Source organism: Schistocerca nitens, chromosome 9 (assembly GCF_023898315.1).
Source record: "Schistocerca nitens isolate TAMUIC-IGC-003100 chromosome 9, iqSchNite1.1, whole genome shotgun sequence".
NCBI classification, from domain to species: Eukaryota; Metazoa; Arthropoda; class Insecta; order Orthoptera; family Acrididae; genus Schistocerca; species Schistocerca nitens.
The window spans coordinates 406155348-406177287 of record NC_064622.1 but is presented as its reverse complement, the minus strand read 5'-3'; the positions used below and the strand labels follow the sequence as shown (position 1 = coordinate 406177287).

Below are 21940 nucleotides of genomic sequence, written 5' to 3'. Positions count from 1 at the left end.
TCGGCCAAGCAGCTGGGAGAGGTTTCATTCCCCGGAGCTTGTTCCCATGAAGGGAAGACCAGTGGCGATGCCAAAGGGACACCACCTGCTGGCAAACGGCAACGCAGAAATCGTCGGAGTGGAGCAGAGGATTAACAATGAAGACAGGACAGCCTAAAGGTGCAAGCTGTAATTACTTGTTTATAAGAATCCTACAAATCGTTAGCAGTCTTCGCTTTACTGATGTACTGCAGTAACATGAAGCAGATTCCTTCTCTGCCTCTGTAACTTATCGTGAGAGACATACGTCCCAGGCTAACGAAGGTAAACGCTCTACTCATTTTTACACTTAAACCGCCAAGACTCACGCAATACTTTATTTGCGTGATTTCACTCGTCAGGTGCAAGCATTTTCATCTATTGCTCTGATGACAACAGATTAAAGCCTTAGAGCTCCAGTCGGCGCCATAGTGCTTTGAACATCACTGCCTGTGGATGCTTTTGTATCTGATATAGTCGACGGCTTCATTAGGGCGTATAGTCTCTGATGGGACACGTATGGGGAAGGCAGACAGATCCTTTAAAAGGAACAAGTTAGGGCAATTGTGGAACATCGAAGTCTGGATTACGCACACAATATATACATAGTGTTATTTTAACGATTATTACTTAGAAAAGGAATTTATAACGATAACACTGAATTCCACGTCACAACAAAACGAAATGAATTTATCGATACGGCGTCGAGGGTAGTAGTGAAGATGCCAAGGAAACGGACACCTGCGTCCCCAGGCCTACTACATCTACGTAAGTACTCCGCAAGACGCCATGAGATGCATGGCGTACCGTATCTTGTACCTCTGCTAGTTCCTTCCCTTTTCCATCCCACTCGCAAATGGAGTGAGGGAGAAACGACAGCCTATTAGGCCCCCGTGCGATCTCTAATTTCTGTTACCTCTTCTTCGCGGTTTTTTTTCGTATTTCGCCACTTTAAGGGTGAAGTTTCGAAAAATCCCTTCTAACACGATGCCGAAGATCAACATCGTGTGCAAATTTCAAGTTTGTATCCTTAGCGGTTTGGGCTGGGCGATAATGATTACTGATTCAATCAGGACATATCCTTCTATACCGGTTGTTTATAATTCAATTGCACATACTCATGGAGGTCCAGTTGAGCTGTAATTATCGTATGGCTGCGAAATTTTGTAGGTATTCCAAAGCGTTAATGCGGAACCGGTTTACGCAGGAAAAAAATTGTTCAAATTTTGGCCACCAGGTGCAAATCTGGCGCTGTACAGCATCTCGTGGGCATCTACAGTGCCCATATTGAGCAAACTGTGTAAGCGGGAGGTTGATAATAAAATCATCATTATGTCTTTCTCACTTGTTTGACCTTTTCTGCCCGTGTCCCAATCCTAATTTATTGCGTATGGAAAAAATTCTCTCTCTCTCTCTCTCTCTCTCTCTCTCTCTCTCTCTCTCTCTCTCTCTCTCGCATTCACAGCGCCAGATTTGCACCTGGTGGCCAAAACTGGAACAAATTTTTTTGCCAGCGTAAATCGGTTTCACATTAACGTAATAGAATATCTACCAAGTTTCGCTGCCATATTATAGAGCACACACTGGGCCTCTGTGAGTAGCTACACTTCAATTTAACAACCTGGTATATAGAGGTTACGTTATCGTTGCTGTATTGTGGCATTAACTCGGCGGCAGCCTCGGTCCATTTCGTGCGCTTCTAATATTGTCCGGTTGGAAAGCTGTTCGCGAGGTGGAGGCCACGCAGTACTCGGGCTGGCGCTCTGGAGATTGGCAGGGCCCGCGTCCCGGCCACAGTGCAGGCAGGCGGCTGTGGCTCTCCGGGGAGCGGCACGCGATATTGCCGGCCGTAAGACGCCGCCGCGCATTTAGCCGACGTCCGCCACTGCCCAGAAGCCCGTGGCTTGATGGGGGCTCAATGCCGCCAGGAGTCTGCGTAACCTCCTGCGGGAACCGGGCCGTCCCTGACCCGTTTCCATGGCACCCTCTCAGATGTCGGGACCGCGAGGTCGCGACGCCTCTGCGAGTCGAAGAGGGCCGCCGTATCGGGTCTCAGTCTGCCCAAGGGCTCTAACTCCACCACCGGACTACCGCAGACATAGCGGCTGCAGTTTGCTCGAGACAGGAATAAAAGCCAGTATTGAGCCTCTAAGATGACGTTGCTCTTACGGACAGTGCAGTGCGTTGGGACCTCTGCTGTTCATTTTGTGTATTAATGATCTCACATATAATAATAAGCCGTCACATCACCGAAGCTGAGCGCTGTCAGCCTTTGCTAGCACTTGGATGGGTCATAGTCCGGAGCTGCAGACCGCTGTTGGCAAGCACTGTGCACTAAATCCTTGTGAGGCAACTGAGGAGCTACTTGATCGAGAAGTAGCGACTCCGGTCACGATAATTGACAACGGCCCGGTGAGCGGTGTGCTGACCACATGTCCCTCCACATCCACATCCAATAAAGCCTATCGTCTGAGGATGACACGGCGGTCGGTCGGTACCGATGGTCCTATCGAGGCCAGTTCGGATATAATAAGAAGAGACATCAGGAATTAAGTCACACATTACTGCCAGGCGAAGTAGTTTTTATTGAAGTGAGACTGATAGATGACACTATTTTTCAGTATTGTCATCAAGCATCTGTAAACAACGGTCGGAACGTTCTAGCAATCGTCCAGTTTCTCGACGACAGAAATAGCTCCTGCAAAACGCTGTGTGAACGTCCTCATAGTTGAAAAAGAACTGCACCCCCCCCCCCCTCTCTCCCTCGATTACCTGGATGTTGTGGCGTAGTGTTTAGCACAGTGGACTAGCATACGGGAGGATGTCCAGACAGCTATATATAGGTTCTCCGTGACTTCCCTAAAGCACTCCAGGCAAATGTCCGGATGGTTTCTTTGAAGAGGGCATAACCGATTTCCTTCCCCATCCCTGAAACAATCCGAGCTTTTGCTCCGATGGCCTCGTTGTCAACGGGAAGTTACCTTTCTTCCTTCAAATGCTGAGAAATGTAAAGTTTGTACTTTAACCACACACACACACACACACACACACACACACACACACACACACAAACAAACAAACAAACAAACAAAGAAACGTAGTATGCTAGACTACAATAGTAATGGGTCACCGTTAGAATCGGTCGATCTTGCGAGTATCTTCTTAACAATATTTGAGGATATTAAGGGAAAAGATCACTTACGCTCAGTCTAGAAAGCAAATTGCTTACAAAACAATCGGGCAACCAGAGAATATTGCCCAATTGTGTAGGACCCTTGCCAAACGAGAGCAACAAGGGCATTGAATGTATTCAAAGGAGGACAGTACAAAGGGTACAGGTGTGTGTGTGTGTGTGTGTGTGTGTGTGTGTGTGTGTGTGTGTCCCAAACGAGGTTTTTTTTTTACTTTTCTGATTAAAATGCAAAATTGTAATTTCCCAAAGATTATTCTCTTTTATTTACATACACCAAAAAGCAAATTGTTAACACAAAAAATGCGTTTCGGCAGGTGAAAAGAAAAATATACAAATATAAGAACCTACCATATTTTACTTATAATGTGAATATTAGTGGTATTACTTCTTCCGATGTCCAAATTAAACTGAGATCATTTAAGAAATCATTACGAGTCGTCGTGATCACTATTTCATTTTACGGTTCCGATGTCGGTTACCATTTTGTGACGGTTTTAAACGAGGAAAATAGTGTTAGACGTCTTCCACAACTGGTGGTTCAATAGTCAGATTGAAATTCCCCTTGGCAACATCCCTCCCTCCCTCCCTCCCTCCCTCCCGACACCAACCACCTTTTCAAGAACCACTTAAAATGGCCTTATGACGAAATAACAGCAAACGAAATGCTTTATAAACAAATTCGAAGAACCTTTACAGACACTGCCTTCTGATACAGAGGCCGAGCTCTTCTCCCACTTTACCGCAGGTGTACCCTGAAAGAAGATAAACACATCGTTGGAAGGCAACAGCTTGTCAGCATGTTACTACTACCGCACGACCCTCCTGCAGCATCTGTGTGTTTACAATCGCACGGAAATGACAACCTTCATATCGTATGCGGCTAGCAGAGCCCGAATGTTAGCAATAGCTGTAGAGCCACTGCGTCTGGAAATATCCCGAACCGTCGCGTATTTATTGCGTTTGGCGGTAGACAGATATAAGCGTGGCCTTTCAGGAAGGACAGTTTGTTCCATACGCAGGTGCAGTAGCAGAACGATTAATTGGGAGGTGTTTGTTTAGAGCCACTTTGATCAGTCATTTTGCTAGACGCGTATTCCTTCCCAGGTATGCGGAAATGCCGTCATTCTGTCTGGAGCAGAAATAAAATCTATGCCGCCTTGTACTTTCGTTGTTTACTCGCGCGCTAACCTTTTTTTTTTTTCTTTTTTTTGGCTCTGACTCAAATGGATACTTCCGGCCCGGAAACGCGGAAGGATCGATCTTTTCCATTTTTAGATGAGCCGGAATTCGGAAGCGCCTACTCAGCGAAAATACAAACATGACCACATGATTACGGAAGGAAGGTTAGAATTTAATAGTTCGCTGACGTTGAGGCCATTAGAGTTGAATTAAACGAATTGAACAAGGAAGCAAACGGCTGTGGAATGTTTATGAAAATATCACCGTATTTGAAGTGATATGATGGAAAAAGGTGTTTTTAACCGCGTTGCTCGTGTGACGTGTAATAACCAGTTCCATGTTTATCATCACTTACATTTATCTATTTTCCAGTATTTGTGAGCCAGTTATCAATTCTCCACAGCCTGAGAGCCCATTTGGATTGTTTACCGAAGTGAGGAACCGCTTTTTTTCCCCAACAGATTCGCAGAAACTGTGGAGATAGGGAAGGAGTTTTTAGTTTTCGTTATCTGACGCACGGTCTTCCTCGTCGGCGTCTGGACACTCACTGTGGCTCCTCTAGAAACGCTCACTTCTTTTTCAGGCGCCAAAATATTTTGCGTGACTGCCTGCTTAGCCTTTCTAGTTGGAACAAGTTGACGATATAATGTGTATATCCAGACAAAGGCGACGAATGAAACTTTGTACCAATACTGGGATTCGAACCCGGGTCTCCCGCTCACTAGGTAGGTGCGCTAACTACAGTGGCTTTGCGCAACTGCACGCAGTACACCTGCACGCCTCCCTTCTAAAGTCGACGATACATGAATGGTTAAACGTTCGGATCCAGGCACTTACAATGTAATTTTGACCTACATACTCATATATTAGGTGACATCTTGTGTCATTATGACATTTGCACGTGCTTCTCACTACAGTATAACAGACAGAAATGTGTGTGACATGGCAAGACGACAATGAACGTTTTCCATGACTACTACTGGGCTGTAGACAGCGCCATATTATGCAACTATTAACCAATCAGTTGGTCATTGTTGAAAGTATAATTCACAAGTGTATTTAATATAACCCTATTATTACACATCCTACTGAAGGCTATTTGTAATATCAGTCAGTTAAACAGTTTGCAATGTGACGCAATATTTTTAAAAAATCAGAATTTTATGGGAACTGACTTTCAGCGAAAGTATACAAAACATAATATTTGCGTAGACTATTTAGTTTTAATTTCTGGTTGATATTCATTTGTTTATTACAGAAGCTGCACCTGGACACATCTATTCGTATTTATCTCGCGGACATTCAACTTCCGTTCATTTATGTGGGACCCATGAGCGTCTAAGGAGGAGCTTAAGAGTTAACGTGGAGGCAGGTGGAAAGCAAACACAAAAGACAAGAAAATCAGTAGTTCATACGACACGGAAATAAATTAAAAATAAATTAATATGGACGTGAAAGAAAATCAGCGGACACTTTACAACTGCAAGGAGAAGGGAACAGGAAGTTAGTGATGAAAATAGACATCATAACAACAGTCATGGTGGTTGAGATACGCAGAGTTCAGAACAAGGATCAAGTACATCTGCAATGTACATAACAGCTACCGAAGATAAGTTGTGTTAAACGGTCTCGACAAATGTTCTTATACACTGTGGTGTCAGCTTAGTTACGATTCTGTTTATATCTTCAGCGCCAAATGGCAACGTATGTCCATTCTACCTTCTTCTCATTAGAGTAGCTGTGAGGCAAACGTTCTGGAATGAAGTTCACGACGAGAAAACCAGCTGCGGAGGTCATCTTCAGACGCCATTCAGAATGTAACATCATTCCTTCGCTGTAAGATAGGGTTGCGAATAGGCAGTGTAGGAAATTATGCAGACCGGCACAATAAAAACACGATTAATATCCACATACCACTAGCGAGCTTTTTGTTCTCTTTTGGAGAGTAATGCATACTCTAATAAACGAAATAAACTATTCGACTTCGATATATTTCTTTCCTGTTCTCTTTACATTGCTGTGTGAACAGCCACTTCCAAGGATTTCCAGTCTATTTTCTTTGGTTCTTTTTATAGATTTTAAACATGTGTCGACGAGTGTTCGTTACAAACAGTGCAACGGTATATTTTCAGAATTACCCGGCAGACGGCCGCCGATGCCCGTATCGAAGGAGCTCTTTAACATAATTTAGGCAAACAAGAGGAAACTTAAATCGTAATGTCTGGATTAAGATTTGAGGTCGCTGCGTCTTGAAAACATAGCCGTGCTAACTTTCGGAGTTGCGTGGAATATTCCATAGATATGTTGCTAGTAAATATCTCTGAAGACCCGAGAGGTCTACCTGCGAGGGAAAAATCTTCCTTCTCCCGTCTCTTACATAGAAATATACTGCTCTTTGCTAGACCTGTTGTCCAGGAGCGTAATAATCAGAATGATGTATGTAGGATTGAATAGATTTAAAATAGAAAGTAATAATGAAAACAGCACATCATTTATCTGGTGACGTGCTGCTAGCTATGTTATGGACAAAGTGGTCCATGTGGCACCTTTGTTTTGGACGAAAGAACATGCACTGCAAGAAGTCGGGGGCTCGTTATCTGTGTGTAGACCCGTTCGTGTAGAATTCAGAGGAAACTTTGTTTACGGAAGTTGGAAGCTGCGTCTCTTAGTATTGCTTCCGGTCATACAGCACGACGAACGTTTTGAATATGGGCGATCCTAAACAGCTTGAAGCTTCCCTGGTCTGTCAAATTCTTGTATCAGCCATCGTGTTGGAAATCTTTAATCATACAGTCTCAGCGCAATAACTATGGACACTTGTGAACGGTATATGACAATGACTAACGGTGGGAGTGCACGGTTTGCTGTTTTATTAAACTAGATTTTCATTTGCCTCCAAAGACCTGACATTACTCCAATGTACAAAGATCGAAGTTGATCACTGAGCATCGAACGAGGTACCTCTGAGTCAGTAACTAATCACTATCCACTAGACAACGGGCACGCTTAAGACTTAATTTTCTCGAGCTCCGTCAAGTGGAAACTCAATGGAAGACACCGATGTCACAGTTTACAGATTCGGTGCGAAGAACTTCCGCACTGTGCTAGGACAGCGCGCGTGTTATTCGTGTTGCACCGTCTGCGACCTCGACACTAGCACCCGCATCTGTTTTCGTTCTGGGAGGTTGTCACCCCGCGTCCCCACGAACGGTACGGCAATTAATCTCGCAGCGGCCAGTAGTGCCAACCTCTGACGCCTCACGGGCTTCCACATTGTGCATACTCAGCTGGCGCCGACATGAGACCCGACGGTTGCAGTCACGTGACGCTCGGAAACTAAAATTAAGGCGGCCCGGAGGCTCACATGTTTCCCTCGGCACGTGTCTAACACTCCCTCAGCTTCTTTCCTAACCGGAGCAGACAGACTTTATGCCGCTGGGAGTGCAGAGAAAGTTTCACGAGCGACTGCGTCGTTAAACGCAGCCGGACATTAGTTTCCAGGTTTAACGGTCCCGGCTGTTCGTTATGACCTCCTGACTGTCCCGCTACATGTTCCGTGCCTGCCGTTCATCACCCCGTTGCTTGTCTTGAAGCCGTAAAGCTCAGCTATTTCCATAAATTCTACGAAATAAAGATGGAGATCTATTCAGGTATAGATAAAGTGAAAAGACAAAGAAACTGGTACACCTGCCTAATATAGTGTAGGGCCCCCCCCCACCTTCCCTCCCCCCCCCCCAACGAGCACACAGAAGTGCCGCGACACGGCGTAGCATGGACTCGGCTACTGTCTGAAGTGGTGTTGGAGGGAACTGACACTACGAATCCTGTAGGGCTGTCCATAAATCCGTAAGAATACGTTGCAAGGCTTCCCAGATATGCTCAATAAGGTCCATGTCTGGTGTGTTTGGAGGCCAGAGGAAGTGTTTAAACTCAGATGAATGTTCCTGTAGCCACTCTACAGCAATTTTAGACGTGTGGCGTGTCGTATTGTCCTGCTGGAACTGCCGAAGTGCGTAGGAATGCACAGTGGACATGAATGGATGCAGGTGATCATACAGGATGTTTACGTACGTGTCAGCTGTCAGAGTCCTTTCTAGACGTATCAGGGGGTCCATATAACTGCAACTAGACATGCCCCACACCATTACAGAGCCTCCGCCAGCTTGAACAGTTCCCTGCTGATATTCAGGGTATACGGATTCATCAGGTTGTCTCCATACCCGTAGACGCCCATCCTCTCGATACAATTTGAAACGAGACTCGTCGTACCAGGCATCATGTTTCCAGTCATCAACAGTCCACTGTCTGTGTCGACGGGCCCAGGCGAGGCGTAAAGCTTTGTGTCGTGTTCACGTGTGGGCCTTCGGCTCCGAAAGGTCATACCGGTGACGTTTCGTCCAATGGTCAGCACGCTGACACTTGATGGGCCAACACTCAAATCTGTAGCGATTTGTTGAAGGTTTGCGCTTCTGTCACGTTGAACGATTGTCTACAGTCACCGATGGTCCCGTTCTTGCAGCAGCTTTTTCCGGCCGCAGCGATGTCGGATATTTGATGTTTTACCGGATTCCTGATTTTCGCGGTACACTCGTGAAATGGTCGTACGGGAAAATCCCCACTTCATCGCTGCCTCAGAGCTGCAGTGTCCCATCGCTCTTTCGCTGATTATATCACCACGTTCAAACTCACTCAAAACTTGAAAAAAACCTGCCATCGTAGCAGCAGTAACCGATCTAAAAACTGCGCCAGACACTTTTTGTCTTATGTAGGCGTTGCCGACCGCAGCGCCGTATTCTGCCTTTTTACATTTATCTGTATTTGAATACGTATGCCTATACCAGTTTCTTTGGCGCTTCAGTGTATTTTTTATTGTTAGTTCACACACTCTATGAACTGTACTTCAGAACTTTCGCCGCTCCTCGAGATGCAGGTACAAGTTCATTTTGACTTTTAGAAGTAAGTGGGTAAGCAGAAACCGAGGCAATAATTTTTGACATCATAACGGAACGACAGCGATCGTTCTCGTTATTAAAATTACTAATACTATTTTGTTTGAACTGTTATGTTTTACTGCAAAAAATAAAATAAAAAAAATCATGTTGGACCAGTCAGAGAAGGGCATGGTGTGACTGCTGGAGTTTCAGACTGAGAACATTTAATTTATCACAACCTTTCATAAACGGCAATTAGGGGAAATTTCTTTGGCTTCACGCAGGCTGCAGGTTGAACACCCTGTCTTAGAACATTTCTCGTCATACATTACTGGCCTTTAAAATTGCTACTCCAAGAAGAATTGCAGATGATAAACTGGTATTCATTGGACAAATATATCATACTAGAACTGACATGTGATTACATTTTCACGCAATTTGGGTGCATAGATCCGGAGAAATCAGTACCCAGAACAACCACCTCTGGCCGTAATAACGGCCTTGATAGGCCTGGGCGTGGAGTCAAACAGAGCTTGGATGGCGTGTACAGGCACAGCCTTCCATGCAGCCTCAACACGATACCACAGTTCACCAAGAGCAGTGACTGGCGTATTGTGACGAGCCAGTTGCTCGGCCACCAATGACCAGACGTTTTCAATTGGAGACAGAATTGGATAATGTGCTGGCGAGGGCAGCAGTCGAGAAAGGCCCCTACACGAACTGCAACATGCGGTCGTGCATTATCCTGCTGAAATGTAGGGTTTCGCTGGAATCGAATGAAGGATAGAGCCATGGGTCATAATACATCTGGAATGTAACGACCACTGTTGAAAGTGCCGTCAATGCGAACAAGAGGTGACCGAGACGTGTAACCAATGGCACTCCGTACCATCTCACCAGTATGGCGATGACGAATACACGCTTCCAATGTGCATTCACCGCAATGTCGCCAAACCATCATGATGCTGTATACAGAACCTGCATTCTTCCGAAAAAATGACGTTTTTCCAATCCTGCAGCCAGGTTTGTCGTTGAGTGCACCATCGCAGGCGCTCCTATCTGTGATGCAGCGTCAAGAGTAACCGCAGCCGTGGTCTCCGAGCTGATAGACCATCCTGCTGGAAACGTCGTCGAACTGTTGGTGCAGATGGTTGTCGTCTTGCAAACGTCCCCAGGTGTTGACAACAGGGATCGAGGCGTGGCTGCACGATCCGTTACAGCCGTGCGGATAAGATGCCTGTCATCTCGACTGCTAGTGATACGAGGCCGTTGGGATCCAGCACGGCGTTCCGTATTACCCTCCTGAACCCACCGATTCCATATTCTGCTAACAGTCATTGGATCTCGACCAACGCGAGCAGCAATGTCGCGATACGATAAACCGCAATCGCGATGGGCTACAATCTGACCTTTATCAAAGTCGGAAACGTGACGGTACGCATTCCTCCTCCTCCTCCTCACACGAGCCATCACAACAACGTTTCACCAGGCAACGCCGGTCAACTGCTGTTTGTGTATGAGAAATCGGTTGGAAACTTTCCTCATGTCAGCACGTTGTAGGTGTCGCCACCGGCGCCAACCTTGTGTGAATGGTCTGAAAAGCTCTTCATTTGCATATCACAGAATCTTCTTCCTGTCTGTAGCAGATCATCTTCGTGGTTTAGCAATTTTAATGGCCAGTAGTGTACATATAGACAAAATCAACTGCAGAGGTATTTGTTGAAATGACAACGATAATCTGCTTCTGCAGACTTGATTGCTGACACGATATTTCAGCACCGCCAAAAATACGTAATGAGTGGTTGCAGGGCGAGGTAATGGGGCTCGGGAGGCGGGAAGCGCCAGCCCACGGAGGGAGCGGGGTTCGGCTCGGCGGCCGGGACGCGGCCCGCCGGCATTGGCAGTGGCTGGCGGCCGTTCCCCCGACCTCGCCCTCGACAGCCACAGCCACAGCCGCCGGTCGTTAAGGCTCTGGCGGCTGGGCAGCTAGGGGGAGTGCTGGCGGCGGGCGCCGCTTTTCAGCCGCGTGGGCGCCGCGCCGCAGCCTGCCTTTACGACCGCCTCGTAACGCTGGGCGCCGTGAGTGCAAGTGCTCGCAACATCAAACGGCCACAGCGCTGCAGTCACCAGGTCGATACCGAGAATCACCCGCAAATTACTGGGCGGAAAAAAATCCGACTTTTTTCGTGACGAAAACTGCCGAACACACCAGGCTATGGAATATAACTCGACGAAGGCAATATACCGGGTGATCAAAAAGTCAGTATAAATTTGAAAACTTAATAAATCATGGAATAATGTAGATAGAGAGGTAAAAATTGACACATATGCTTGGAATGACTTGGGGTTTTATTAGAACACACACACACACACACAAAAAAAACGAAGTTCACAAAATGTCCGACGGATGGCGCTGGACAGCAAAACGACAGTGACTGCGCATGACAATCGTGTATAAAAGGAGCTGTATTGAGAGAGAGAATCAGATGCGCCAGCAGTCGCAGCATGTTGACATTACCTGAAAAGGCGCTTTTAGTGAAGCTGTATTATCAGAATGAGGAATGTGCTAGTTCAGCGCTACGATCCTATCGCCATAGGAAGGGGATTCGAACGGATAAAGGTCCGTTGGCAAATGCAGCTGTGGCGAGAATGATTTCGAAGTTCGAAGCCACGGGTTGTTTAGACGATAGACCCCGTAGTGGCTGACCGAGCACAAGGCGTAATGCTGCTGAGACAGTTCAGGAAGAAATGGAGACTGAAGCGGGTTCGTCTATGCACGGGGAAGTCAGCGCTCGTGCAGTCGCACGTCGCACCGACATTCCATACACTACTGTTTGGTTGGCACTGAGGCGTACCCTCCGATGCTATCCGTACAAAATCCATCGACATCATGAACTGTTACCTGGCGATTTAGTGAAGCGGAGGGCATTTGCGGTGTGGGCGTTTCAAAAGATAGCGGAAGATGACGATTGGTTGAGTAACGTGTTGTGGACCGACGAAGCTCATTTCACTCTCCGAGGGTCTGTCAACGCCCACAATTGCAGAATTTGGGCTACCGAAAATCCTAGAACTGTCGTAGAAATTCCATTGCACGACGAGAAAGTCACGTTACCACATCTACCGTTATCGGGACTTTTTTCTTCAAGGAAATGCGTGATTCTGGTTTTGTAACTACTACCGTGACGGGTGAGAGGTACACCGATATGTTACAGAACCGCATCACCCCCAGCCTGGCTGATAAACACCTGCAGGATGGCGCTCCACCCCATATTACTAGACGGGTGAAAGATCTCTTGCACGCGTCGTTTGGTGATGATCGTGTGCTCAGACACCACTTTCGTCATGCTTGGCCTCCCAGGTCCCCAGACCTCAGTCCGTGCCGTTATTGGCTTTGGGGTTACCTGAAGTCGCAAGTGTATCGTGATCGACCGACATCTCTAGGGATGCTGAGAGACAATATCCGACGCCAATGCCTCACCGTAACTCCGGACATGCTTTACAGTGCTGTTCACAACACTATTCCTCGACTACAGCTATTGTTGAGGAATAATGGTGGACATATTGAGCATTTCCTGTAAAGAACATCATCTTTGCTTAGTCTTACTTTGTTATGCTAATTATTGCTATTCTGGTCAGATGAAGCGCCATCTGTCGGACATTTTTTGAACGTTTTTATTTTTTGGTTCTAATAAAACCCCATGTCATTCCAAGCATGGGTGTCGATTTGTACCTCCCTATCTACATTATTCCGTGGTTTATTAAGTTTTCAAATTTATGCTGACATTTTGATCACCCGGTACATACAGGCTCCTCGAGTTTGTGGGAAGAGATGGAATGGCGCCTTTAAAGAGAACTCTGCCCTTCGAATCAGACTGGTAACAAGCGCAAATACGGTAAAATCTTCGCCCTCCGGTGGCCATGCGGCGTGCTATTATGCGCAGGCGGAAGCACTACTATTACGTGACAGACAGCGGTTATTTCAGTATTTGCGAGCTAATTCCGACCGCGCCGTGTTCCCATCCACCGAGGCAGAACCTTCCCGGGGCGGGGAAACACGCGAGCTACGACGACAGGCACCACCTATGGTGTCGGACTTCCCTGAGGCGTCCGAACGGGTCGGCCTGGAGATTCCAGCGCTCCAGCAGGGTACGGCGATCTGGTTCAGGCTGGAGAGGCCACGTAACGGCGAACCGCCTCCTACTTCCACAGCCGACCGACCGTCGGGTTGATTGCGTATTCTGGACGCGGCAGACTCAGCGGCGGCAGAGGTATACACGGAGACCGAGCCGCCTCGAATCGGGGACGAGCATTCTTCCCGCCGTGGGCCCACTGTGTGTGTGTGTGTGTGTGTGTGTGTGTGTGTGTGTGTGTGTGTGTGTGTGTGTAGCGGAGGGCTTTAGAAAGTGGGAGGGCCTTCAAGCTGCGCGCATGCTTTCGCCTCCCTGTAACAGAGAGGAACGTTAAGACTGAAAGGCGCTCTGTCAGCTATTTGAAGATGTATCCAGCTCATAAACGTTTTCGAACTGAAGCCGTTTTTACACGAGTGACTTTCTGGTCAAAATCAGCTCCTCGTGGTGGGCGCGTGTAAACCTGCCACCAACAACGTCGCGATGCGTCACGGACGAGAATTAGCAATTGACACCACCGAGTATGTCTAGAACTCTACAGTCGATACAGTCAATGCTGCAGAATGTGCGTGCGCTGGAGTAGGTGTTCTGGAGCCGTCTGCTAACTTATTCTCGCTGCGCTCACTGATGTTATGGATTATGCTTTTATCCCTCCTTAATCTTCATCTTGTTGTTTGCTTTTTTCCTTGACTCATTGCAGAAGCTGCATGAGGACTTTTCTACTAGTTTTCTGCTACAAGGAGGTCAAATATCTGAACAATAAGTTACTTGTAATATGTGTAAAATACACAAATAAAAGCTAAATAGGCGGAAAACATTTTAATGAAAATTACACCAACGGTGCAAAAACCAAATCTAAGGAATGGGGAAAATACCCTTTCGTAGTTATTTGGCAAGTAGAAAGAAAACGAGATACAAAGGATAAAGTAAATAGACTCTTTACTGCATAATAAACGTTTCTGAATGTGTTTGTACCTTTATATCTTGCCGAGTAAATGGATGCTGATGTTTTGAAATGCTTGGCCAACACTTTCCCTGTCGCAAAGTTTTGTACATGGCTGCAAGTTCAGAGACGTGAATAGTTACAATTTCTAGAAAACAGCCCTAGGTCACTATTTTTAACGAATTAACCGGGTTTCAACACTGCTAGGAGTGTTTGCAACCTGTAACCGCGCAAGTAACGAGCAGCTCTTAGTGGCTCGCCATCACAATTTTTTATCTTAAATATCTTTGTGACTAATGCCCTTTTGGCATATTTGTTATTTTATACGTGACATATAAGTACTGCCAGTCTTTCACGATGGTTCTGTACTTATACTCTGTATCATACGTTTTTAGACATCATTCTGTGACCATTCTTTGATTTAAATTCTGAGGAAGACACTCCTAGCAGTGTTGAAACCCGGTTAATTCATTAAAAATAGTGACCGAGGGCTGTTTTCTTCCAATTGTAATTTTCCCTGTCCTTTCATTTATCATCCGTGTGTAGAATTTACCATCCAACTTGTGACCTTTACTTAGGTCATTAGTAAACATTACTGACCCTCTTAGTTCCTTAATTCTATATTTTGACCACCATTCTGTTAACAAACTGCACAGCAGGCAGGTCTCACAACACGCGCAATTTTGACGTGGAAGTGCTAACAAAAAGATGACTCTTGACAGACGAGAGCCTGTCCAGGGATGCTGCAGTAGACTCACATTACCAAACGTTGTCGATACAGACAAAAAAGTCTGTTTGCGTAAATGGAGATTAAAGCCAATCGACTATCGGCTCTCGTCGTGCGTTGAGTAGTGTGTTCACCACGTGCTTCTTTGTGCATCATTATGTTTCAGCCATTCGTTTTACAAGAACTCAGCATTCTGCTGCAATCAGCTTCAGCCACATCAAATTTATCACACAGGAAACCTTTATTCAACTTTCGAAATTTTTCTTCCTATATGAGTATTGGCCGATAGAAATCGAAGGAATGGTTTTAAGAGGTCATTGAACTAAGGGAAAAGCAAAAACTTAGTAAGAGCGGAACTTATTGTTACTATCTGGAGGAAGGTCACCGTGATCTTGTCCTAAGGTGCTTTTAATTTTTCCGCAAACGGATGAACTACGTCACAGTTCGATATGGAGAAAGGTGTAACAGTAGAGAATTAATCTTCGTTTTCGGTAGATGCAGATGGCAGATCACAGACTATGCTAATACTTATTGAATGTTTCGTCTGCCATTTTTCATTGCGATGCAGTGAAGTAGTGCAAATATTAAGTAACAGAGAAGAGTTCTCCACGTGAATTAATTTAGCTTACCTTGCGACAGCACAATGGTGATTCATGTACGAGTCTAAATATTAACGGCTTTTCTTTGTACCATTTTAACCACAATTCTTGGGCGGAAATCCGTATTTTTCTCGCTACAGGCTGCTGGTATCAAGGATACTGTAACGCTCCCAGACTTTTCGTCAACTCGAAGAGCATTACAAGAGGGGAATCGGAAATATGCTGACCAGCGAAGATAATCTGGCCAGACAGCCGTGTTCGCCGTCTCCCTCACTTTGCATCGCGGCGAACGCTCTGTCGCCTATTCACTGAACAAGACTGGCGAGTCTGTTGCTCTTTCAAGTATGGCGGAGCGGGGGAACCCTGATACAGCTGCAATGCGTGCATTCCATTCCAACTTCTTGCACGTTACCAGGTGCGCGTTGAAGGAAACCTTTTGTGCTTGCGTTTCAGCACTTGGCGGTTTTCTTCGAACTCCCACATTTCTATCGGGAAACTTAATTCCTTCGTCATTACTCTGCTTCCGTGATAAAAAGTGTTTCCCGTATCTAGGAGGAGTGTGGGCGTTGGGATGTGGGAAGATGTCGCACGAGCTCCCATTTGGTTCAGTTTTCGATTATTTAACGGCTCGTCCCAAGCCACAAAGTCAGGTCTGATTTTAATAGATGGACTATAGCAAAGAGGCAATAACGAGCCTTAATGCTATTGGCATCCCACATATCCTTTTTCATGGTATGATCAAATTCATAAAAGCATCAGGTCAGGTTGTCAGCTACAGCCTGCTTGTTCATTTCCAGTCATCCAAAGATAGGGAGGAAACACCCAGGAATTTGGCATTTTTGTGTACAGGGGGAGAAACCAAAAAAGGGGAGAGAGGGGGGGAAAGCAAAAAAGGGGAGAGAGGGGGAGAAAGCAAAAAAGGGGAGAGAGGGGGAGAAAGCAAAAAAGGGGAGAGAGAATAGACAGAACAAAGATTAGCACATTCTGGAATAGGCCAAGAAAACTGGCTGTATGCCAGACAAAGGAACCATCAGAGCATTATCTTTAATCGACCAGACGGCAATTTGAATGTCATTTGCTCCAAATGTAAGTTTCCCCAATGTTTCAAGTTTAGACTCTAAAATATTAAGCCTCCTTTTTAGGTCGATGGCTGTATCCCCTTCTTTTCTTCATGTCTCTTACATGAGTACCCGAAAAGCGTTGGTTCTTAATGTACAGTCGGCAGTAAGAGCAAATGATAAAGCTCTCTGAAGATAGTATGCAGTACTATGACACACGTTTAATAAGAAAAAATCCTGAGCTTATTTGAAACTAGTAGTTAAATCCGCTGTAATACTGCACATACAGAGGAAAAAAAGTGACATTACATTTGTTTTCAAGTTCATGCTGAAATAAAGACAAGATTGTAGTCATGGGCGTGTTTGCAATAGCAAAGATTCCATAGAGAAAATAAAGGGGATAAATAGATTTTTAAACAAAAGATATTTTTTTATTATTGTTAATGTATCAAATCGGCATTAAAATCATTGCGCTTGAAAATTTCGCCAAAGTTTAAGAATCAAGTTTTAAATTTTATTTTACTTTCGATGTTAATATCTGATAACGGAAAAAGTGATGAGGAGGGCATGTTGCTCGAACCAAGGACTTTCTGGCAAGGTGCGAGTGAACCCAACAATCGTGGCAAGGCAGTTTTCAATGAGAATTTGTAAAGTTTCGAGATACGTTGTAGTGGCTATTACAGATAAGATAAAAATGCAAGTAGCCGAGCAGGTAACATTACTAAGGATTCTGACCCTTTCTATACTTACTGTGTACACACAAATGCCAAATTCCTGGGTGTTTCTATCATGGTAATTGCCAAGGATATTTTCTTTTATTGCTGTACCTGCTTTCGTTGAGAATTTTGTTAGAATAGCTTTGACAGGAAAAAAAGCCGGACGAGAAAAGGCTATGTATGGAAAATCCAGCAATGCGAAGGGCAAAATTGCGCAGAAACAACCGTCCTGGACAAAGGACTAAAGAAGAAAATTGCAGGGGCACCAAGGCCAGAAAAAATAATCACTCCCTTTCCCTGTGGAACGTGGGAAGTTTTGCATCTGTTGTTCTACCCCTCTTCCGCTTGAAGTTGGTGAGGTGAGGCTTTGAAGCCATCTATATTGCAGCTGACCTGAACGAGATAATGTAAGGCGTCACAAAAGTTAGGAAAACTATGTATTACACTCTCAGCAGGCTTCACCCCCCCCCCTTCCCCCCCGATGCAAATTTTATTACGATTCTGTCACTTTTCACTGTAGGTACCAAAGTAAATAAATCATCTGACAATTCGGAATCGCAAGTAGGGCATAAGCACTATCTACATCATCAAGGTTTAATGTTGTTAGTATTAGGGTTCTAGGGAACCATGCCTGCGTAAATTTTACCGACCACTGCATACCGGAAAGCAATGCTATATTCGCTACTTGGCTTTGTTTTTCGGAATGAGTTTCAAACAGTCATATTGCTAGGTGAAGCTAAATAAATGCCTATTTTGTCTTGGGAAAGTGGCATTCATTGAATGCGGATGTATAGCCATGCGTTGTCAGTAATTGCGGGGAGGCAAACACGCTTGTTACGGCTATAAACGTATAATTTAGAGAGTAGCAGTACAGCGTTTGAAGGCGCCGGTAAACAAGAAGCGAGGTATGATGTAAAGAGAGGGAAAAAAAACCGTAAATGGCAGAGAAAGCAATTACAGTACATGGGAAACCATGATGTTGGTAAACATCAAGCCGGACATAGTTCAAAGTCTAGGAAAAGACGCGAAATGGACAGAACTGCACAATGGGAGGCTGCAACAGTAGCAATGAAAATCATAACGCAAGTTTCGCTGATGACTCCGTCCAGATCAGTTACCGTACAGTATTGACAGGCGTAAGTTACATTGCACTTTGATGCTGAACTTTGTCCTAAAGGTATTATGTTTCGCAGTGGCCAACACAAGTCATGAAATTTTGTGGGAAAGAATTAGAAGTATTATTAAGGGGTATATACAGTATCATTCACGAAGATCACAATGATCATTGAGTCATTCTAGAAATTTACTTTTTCTATTAGTACACATTTTATGTTTTGGCAGGTACTGATACGTTCACTACCTTACATCAAAAGTCAAGTAATATCTACAAGCACACGCAATGCACTTATCATTTGACATAATTCACTAATACGCGTACTGTCTCTTCCATGAGGCTGGACCATATTAAAAAAATAAATAAAAACAGTGATAACAACGGACAATTATACTGAGTGAAACATAACAAACACAGTTTGCTTCACAGAAATTGGGCGCAGGGCTTCCAAAACCACCACCACTACGTCATGGCGAGTACAGTAATAATACAAAAAAAGCAGAGAACCGGTCGCTTTGCTAGCTGTTTAATATTTTTGTGCGCAGTGCATTTTCGAAAACACACAGAAAGCAGCGTGTTGTGATATGCGTTTTTCTGGAATTATGGTGAGAGGGTTGTCACATAAAAGCAAGCGCGTGTTAACAAAATTTGACAAAGCAGTGAAGAATTCATTTTCGATAGGTAGACAGACAGACAATATTTCTTTAATTTTTGGTCTTAAAAAACTCATGAACTAAAAAAAAAATGTTTGGAAACTGTCACGTCCGCCGTTAGACGCCGTATTTGTACAGATAACAAATCCTCGTTATTGTCAGAGATCAGATGCCTGAGCTAGATATTTAAATAATGGTTGTTACACATGAAACACTAAGAAATTTGTCTCAAATGTTAAGGAGAGCTAGATTTGTTTGGTTTGACCTAATAAATTACGTAAGCTTACACGCAACATATGGCTTTCATAAATATAAACAAACCACAGAGCCTTGTGTTTCATAATTAATTTGAACTTTCAACGGGTAACTTGTCAGGCATCCGCAACCGGTTCTGAAACAGCTGTGAGGACAAACAAGTAAAGCGCTACTTCTGATACGTGTTTGAAGAACACACTTGCGGTTAAAAGGAAGGACCTGAGATAATCAACCTAGAAAGAACAGTTAGCCAGTCCCGAATCGCACTGCAAGGCCCGTAAGCGTGGGCCTTGTGGCGTTCATTTCTACATTTAGACTGAAAACTTTCACTTCGCTTAGCAGGTTGCTGCGGCAACAACGTTCCCCTTGTTGCGCCCAGCGAACAATGCAACAAAAAAGCGTGCGGGTAGCTGGAGCGGGAATTTTGCAGTACTCACCTAATATCGTCGGTGGCTCAGTCACTGTGGGCGCCGAGTGGAGCGTAGTTTCCTCCGTGGTAAACGTAGAGGGGGTTCACTTCGTAAACAAGAAAAAAGCCGTTCAGTCCAGTGGTCTCAGTTTGAATCGGCGCAGATTTTTACACACGCACTCGTGTCTCGCGTTCGACAGGCACTCGCTCGGACACGGAGCTGTCATCGACATCGCGACCGCCCATTTACACGGACGTCACCTACAGACGGGGAGCTGGAGCGGCAGGTGAGGTGATGGTGGATGCCCGCAGCAGCAGACGCCTGCCTCGTCTTGTGCTGCGTGTGTGTGTTGGCGCTCCAGGTGGCTCTCCGCAGACGTTGGCGCACGCGGCAGCGACTGGGCGCGTCAACTGGCGGACACCAGAGGCAGACTGAGCGCGCGCCCGCCGGCCGCGTCGGCTTATCACAGACCAGCCGCTCGGCTGTCCCCGGCTGGCTCCGTCGCGGTGGAGGGGGCAGCGGGACCGGTCTGCGCCCAGCTCCCCACACTGCCGCTCTGCTGTCTGCTCCGCCACTGACACTCGCGCGGAGATCTCTCTCGCGGGAAGCCGCGCGTCTGCTGGTGACTTCGATGCTCTCCTCGCATGCAGCTACAGAGGTTGCCATTAATATTCGGAAACCTCTATCTATGAAACATCCTGGCAGATTAAAACTGTGTGCCGGACCGAGACTCGAACTCGGGACCTTTGCCTTTCGCGGGCAAGTGCTCAAGTGTTCTACCGACTGCTCACCTAAGCACGACTCACGACCCGTCCTCACAGCTGTTAATTCCACCAGTACCTCGTCTCCTACCTTCCAAACTTCACAGAAGCTCTCCTGCGAACCTTGCAGAACTAGCACTCCTGGAAGAATGGATATTGCGGAGACATGGCTTAGCCACAGCCTTGGGGTTGTTTCTAGAGTGAAATTTTCACTCTGCAGCGGAGTGTGCGCTGATATGAAACTTCCTGGCAGATTAAAACTGTGTGCCGGACCGAGACTCGAACTCGGGACCTTTGCCTTTCGCGGGCAAGTGCTCTCATTCTAGAAACCTCTATCTATATTAATAAAAACGTAAATCTTCGATCGTTCAAAATCTCAAGGCTCGCAATACCAAGGTTGGAGAAGGCGGAGGGGGGGGGGGGTGCTTTATCTCCACTTCTGTAGTCTAGTCATGTTCTTTATATGTTTCTTGTTTTTAATCATTTCTTTTACCAGACTCCATACGTCTTTTAAATTTTGCTGTTAAAATTAACCGAAAAATTTAAGTCTCAGTAGTAGATGTCACTTTTCCCAATGAAGGTAGTATTCAATATTTCCTGTTTCGGTATCTTACTTACACAACAATATCTCTTTTAAAAACAATGTTGGGGCTAAAACTCAACAACAGTAGCGAAATTTGTACTTTTTATAGTTTTTGTGGCGGTCATAAATTAGGCACACATCTTATTGAAAATGCGTTGATATTGCTAAGAGTGTGTTACAATTTATTTTCAGCTTCTGGACCTAACTTACAAATCAGTACCTCTTTAAAGAATGTGAAGTTACTATAATTCAACGACAATTGACGAATTTTGTTTTTTTTTAAATATTTTTTGGGATAGGCACAATGGTAATGAAAGTTTTGCAAAATGCCTTGGTATTGCTGAGGTTAAATCTCCGAAAGTTCTTCACCGATTGCCCTGAACTTCTGACGCAACACTGAATTCGAGCTTATTTTATATATTTACTGCAGCGTCATCTTACGATATACAGGGTGGTCCGTTGATCGTGACCGGGTCAAATATCTCACGAAATAAGCGTCAACGAAAAAAACTACAAAGAACGAAACTTGTCTAGCTGAAGGGGGAAACCAGATGGCGCTAAGGTTGGCCCCTCTAGATGGTGATGCCATAGGTCAAACGGATATCAACTGCGTTTTTTCTTTAATAGGAACCCCCATTTTTATTACATATTAGTGTAGTACGTAAAGAAATAT

General features: G+C 45.3%; 1 protein-coding gene across 1 annotated transcript in view; it reads right to left on the bottom strand.

Annotated features, from left to right (window-relative positions):
* Positions 1 to 20364, bottom strand: part of LOC126203710 (tyramine receptor tyra-2) — an 85508-nt gene extending 65144 nt beyond the window's left edge. Inside the window, exon 1 of the mRNA XM_049938085.1 lies at positions 19951 to 20364. The gene's annotated coding sequence lies outside the window, so the exon portion shown is untranslated. The remainder of the gene's footprint in view (positions 1 to 19950) is intronic.
* Positions 20365 to 21940: the final 1576 nt, after the last annotated feature.